At 42.4% G+C, this 5,291-nt stretch overlaps 1 protein-coding gene across 1 annotated transcript in view; it reads left to right on the top strand.

The window, feature by feature from the left end:
* MTHFD2 (methylenetetrahydrofolate dehydrogenase (NADP+ dependent) 2, methenyltetrahydrofolate cyclohydrolase) overlaps positions 1–5,291 on the top strand; it is a 21,600-nt gene that overhangs the window by 717 nt on the left and 15,592 nt on the right. The window lies entirely within an intron of this gene.

Genomic DNA, 5,291 nt, shown 5'->3' with positions numbered 1-5,291 from the left:
GCTGCTCTACAAGCTGCTCCTTTCCCTCCCGAGAGAATAATAAATGTGCAGTAGTCACCGGGATTTTGACTGCAGCCCGCCTGGAGTTGGTCTGTGCCAGATCAAGTAAACTGAGGTGGTGAACACCCGGGAAGAGAAGAGGGAAAGCTCTGTCTGAGTTTTCTTAGGGAGGTTATAAATATTTCATGATCTTTCTGGACCACAAATTCCCATTCTAAACATAGATTGAAGAGTTTTGGGGGGAGGGAGAGCTGTGATTTCAGTTCCCTAAATCTATGCACCCTCTTTCCTTTCAGTCTTTAGAGCTTATTTGTAACAGCAGCCCCTTTATCCAGGTACTGTGCTAGGCTGTGCATTATTCAAAGATGGTAAAAAATGGTTCTTTCTTTAGTGGAACTTCCCTACCTGTCAAGGGGCAGAACAGTGTGTAATTTCAAGTCTGTAAAAATGCTATTAGAGATGTTTTCCAAGGTGCTGTTGGACCACAGAATGGGGATTAATGCATTAAAAAAATATTTGAGACTTCCCTGGTGGTACAGTGGATAAGAATCCACCTGCCAATGAAGGAACACAGGTTGGATCCCTGGTCGGGGAAGATTCCGCATGCGGTGGAGCAACTGAGCCCACGTGCCACAAATACTAAGCCTGCCAGTTGCAATTACTGAAGCCCGAAAGCCCTAGAGCCTGTGCTCCCTGGCCACCTGTGCTCCTGGGGCCACAAGAAAAGCCACCACAATGAGAAGCCTGCGCTTGGCAAGAAAGAGTAGCCCCTACTTGCCGCAACCAGAGAAAGCCCTCAGGCAATAACGAAGACCCAGCACAACCAAAAATTAATTAATTAACATAAAAATATTAATTTATTTGGTTGTACTGGGTCTTAGTTGCGGCAAGTGGGATCTAGTTCCCTAACCAGGGATGGAACTGACCCCCTGCAGTGGGAGACCTGAGTTCTAGCCACTGGACCATCAGGGAAGTCTCTAATCCATTGTTGGAAGATTTCTGGGGAGACATTCAAGGATTTTCTTAGTCTGACCCTGATCTGCCTTTCCAGCCCCATGTTTTATTATTCCCTGTTCTCCTCCCTCTTCCTCCCTTCCTGAGTTCTGGCCACATGCGCTTCCATGATTGAAAAGAGATTTATAAGGAGCTTCTAATTTGTAATCTAAAGAACTGGAACAGTTTGCTCACACTGTCTAGTAACCGGTGTCCTCCTTTCACTTTTCTGGATGAATAGGTTTCCACATCTCTGAAGGTAGTAAGTACATTTAGTATTCAGGGTTCTGATGTATTGCTTTGATTACTGCTAGTTGGTAAAATTAAAACGTCTTTTTAAAAATATAGGTCTGCATGTGTTCCTTTGGGTGGATGGGTGGGGGTAGTGTGAGAGTTTTCATGGTTAGATAGTATTGTAGACCATGGGGTATAGAAAAAAAAGAAAAGAACTTTGGAGGCAGAAATTTGTGTTTGAATTTTGTTACTATTGTTTCAGTTTCTTGTTCTGTATAATGGGCTTATTATAATAGTCCCAAGTAACTGAGAATAATGTATGTAAAACTCTAACTGAAATGTCTAGTGTTTAATAAACGTAGAGTTCCATCTCCCTTTGTGTCTTTGTTCACTCATTGCTGACTAATTGGTAGATAACAGAACTCTTTCCAAAATAAGTCATGATCATGAATTGTAAATTATATCTGATACTAATTTTTCATGGAAAATCTAGTACTGCTAAGTTGCTTCAGTCGTGTCCGACTCTGTGCAACCCCATAGACGGCAGCCCACCAGGCTCCCCCGTCCCTGGGATTCTCCAAGCAAGAACACTGGAGTGGGTTGCCATTTCCTTCTCCAATGCATGAAAGTGAAAAGTGAAAGTGAAGTTGCTCAGTCGTGCCCGACTCTTAGCGAACCCATGGACTGCAGCCTACCAGGCTCATCCATTCATGGCATTTTTCCAGGCAACAGTACCGGAGTGGGTGGGAAAGTGAAGATGCTACTGACGGATTTTGGTTTCTAATTTTATTTGGACAGTCCTTCAGTCCTTTCTAGTCAACCACTTCTAAATAAGTGTTAGCTAATATGGTTAATACATTTTGGATTCCCTGTGGGACTAATTCAGTCTCCATTTCCATTTATTCTGGGGTAGCAGTAACTTTTGGGGAAGGCAATGGCACCCCACTCCAGTACTCTTGCCTGGAAAATCCCATGGCTGGAGGAGCCTGGTAGGCTGCAGTCCACTCGGTCGCTAAGAGTCAGGCACGACTGAGCTACTTCAGTTTCACTTTTCACTTTCATGCATTGGAGAAGGAAGTGGCAACCCACTCCAGTGTTCTTGCCTGGAGAATCCCAGGGATGGGGGAGCCTGGTGGGCTGCCGTCTATGGGGTCGCACAGGGTCGGACACAACTGAAGCGACTTAGCAGCAGCAGAAGCAGTAACTTTACCTGCCCTTCAGCAAAAAAAGTAAAAAGTTGGGAAATTAGGTAATGAGGCCCTCATAGGACTGTGTTTCACATTTGGCAGAGTTGTGGTCCAAGGAGGAGGGCTAAAATAATTATATTATGAACAATACTTATTGCATTGTGGCTTTGTTTTGGTTCTTGTTACTGTTTGACTCTTTTTGTAAAGCATCTGGCATAACATCCAGAACTTGCCTCTGAAATTTGGAACACTGGTTTCTCCCAGGACCCTTCGTCCTTAGCTTTATTGTGTCATGCTTAGTCCCAGTGTGCTGCTACCATTTTCTCTTAAGTTTACTGCTTTCAAAAGGAACTTTTTAGTGAAGTGAAATCTAACTTCACTCAATATTTTTATAGATCCTTCAGTTCAGTTCAGTTCAGTTCTATTGTATTGTTAAAGATGTGTCTCTGTAAATCTAACCAACAGAAGAGAGTTAGAAATTAATTTTTAGTTAATATATATGCTTAGCACTTTATATCTTATTTCATTCAATATAAATTACTGTCCTAAGCCCTTTTAAACTAATCTTGCACTCTATTTCTGTCCCAGGACAGGTATTTTCGATATTATCATAGATCAAGAATGTTGCCAGGGGTACTTGTATCAGCAAAGCCCTTTTGAAGAAGTTCGCTTCAACCCTAAATCTGAAATGGATTTGTAAATATTAATGTTTAATATTACCTTAATATTAATATTACCATGAATATATATGAAATGCTGTTATATATTTTACACTATACTAGTATCATCAAGTAAAATCTAGGTAAAAGCATTTGGTTTGCTATAATATTGTGGTATTTTTTAAACATGTTTATTTATTTAAATAATTTATTCATTTTCCAGGTCTTAGTTGCTACATATGGGAACTTACTTGTGGCACGCAAACTCTTAGTTGTGGCATGTGGGATCTAGTTCCCTGACCAGGGATAGAACCCGGGGCCCCTGCATTGGGAGTATGGGGTCCTCTTAGCCACAGGACCACCAGGGAAGTCCGTTGATATCATCTTACTATCTCAAAAGATGGAAATACAGATTAATATAAGGTTTAGATATAAAATTACTGCATTACATCTAAGATGCTGAGACTTGGTTTAAAGTAGGTATTTAATCACAATGCAACTTAAAAGCAGGCACTGAAGACTTAGACTGTTGGAGCTTTAACATTTTATTTAACAGTGGCCTGGCGAATTAATTATATCTGACCATACAAAATATCCAGTACCTTGATGTCATCCCTGAGTGTTAAATATGTGCTGTTAAAAAAAATATGCACTATAAGGGGAAATAGATTGTTTCGATGTTTCAAAGAATCATGTTCTTAATTAGTGTTGAGTTGTAGCATTCCTTATGACACTGGGGACAAAAATCTGAAGGGAAAGTCTTGTTTTCAGTGGGGGTCCTTTTTCGTAAGGTACACCTTCTTGTTCTACTTGAAGTAATGTGAACTTTACTGTATGGATATATGTGGAAATAAAGCCAGGAATCTTCCACATTGGAACCCAGGAAGAGCTGCATAATCAGTTGTTATTAGGGAGAGATAGGCTTTCAGAGATTTGAACATATTTGAGGGACTACAGGTTCTTCTAGATCTGAGTTGTCTCAGTGTCCCCTAACAAGCAGTTTCTCATCCCTGTGATTCTAGTATGTGAATGTAGATCAGAGAGAGGCTCTTACTGATCTAGTTCCCTACCACTACTCCTGATGCATAAGCTTTTGCACCAACTAGACTGCAGGCCAGCCTAGAAATTGTTGTTTTGGGCATCAGATACTCACTCCTGGTGTGTCAGCTGTGATGGGGTACTGAGGTCTTGTGGTAGAGCACACTGCCATCTATGAGATGGATTCTCCCTGGTCCCCCTTCCAATCCTGATTCTTTTTTAAAATAAATAACTGATTAATTTTTGGTTGTGCCGGGTCTTCCTTGCTGTGTGATGGCTTTCTCTAGCTGCTGCACGTGGGGGCTACTCTTCGTTACAGTGCACAGGCTTCTCTTGCTGCAGAGCACGGGCTCTAGGTGTGCGGGCTTCCGCAGGGGCAGCGCACAGGCCATAGAGCGATGGCTTCCCAGCTGTGCCACATGGGCTTAGCTGCCCTGAGGTATGTGGGATTTTCCTGGATCAGGGATTGAACCTGTGTCCCCTGCATTGGAAGGTGGATTCTTATCCACTGTACCACCAGGGAAGTCCACAATCCCTATCCTTCTGAAAAATCTTTTTGAGGAAGAACTGTGGAGAGGAGTTGTCGTTGTGTCTGATTCTTTGCAACCCCATGGACTGCAGCACGCCAGACTTCCCTGTCCTTCACCATCTCCTGGAGTTTGCTCAGACTCATGTCCATTGAGTCGGTGATGCCATCTAACTGTGTCATCCTCTGTCGCATGCTTCTCCTTGTGCCCTCAATCTTTCCCAGCATCAGGGTCTTTTCCAGTGAGTCGGCTCTTCCCATTAAGTGGCCAAAGTATTAGAGCTTTAGCTTCAAGCAGCAGTCCTTTCAGTGAATAGTCAGGGTTGATTTCCCTTAGGATTGACTGGTTTGATCTCCTTGCAGTCCAAGAGACTCTCAAGAGTCTTCTCCAGCACCACATTTCAAAAGCATCAGTTCTTCGGCGCTCAGCCTTCTTTATGGTCCAACTTTTACATCTGTAAATGACTACTGGAAAAACCATAGCTTTGACTACGGACCTTTGTTGGCAAAGTAACATCTCTGCTTTTTAATATCCTGTCTAGGTTTATCATAGCTTTTCTTCCAAGGAGCAAGTGTCTTTTAATTTCATGGCTGCGGTCACCATCTGCAGTGATTTTGGAGCCCAAGAAAATAAAATCTGTCAGTTTCCACTTC

The sequence above is a fragment of the Bison bison genome, unplaced genomic scaffold (genome assembly GCF_000754665.1).
Source record: "Bison bison bison isolate TAMUID 2011002044 unplaced genomic scaffold, Bison_UMD1.0 scf7180017864508, whole genome shotgun sequence".
Lineage (NCBI taxonomy): Eukaryota > Metazoa > Chordata > Mammalia > Artiodactyla > Bovidae > Bison > Bison bison.
The sequence above is the reverse complement of the archived record's forward strand: the minus strand, read 5'-3'. Positions and strand labels throughout refer to the sequence as shown.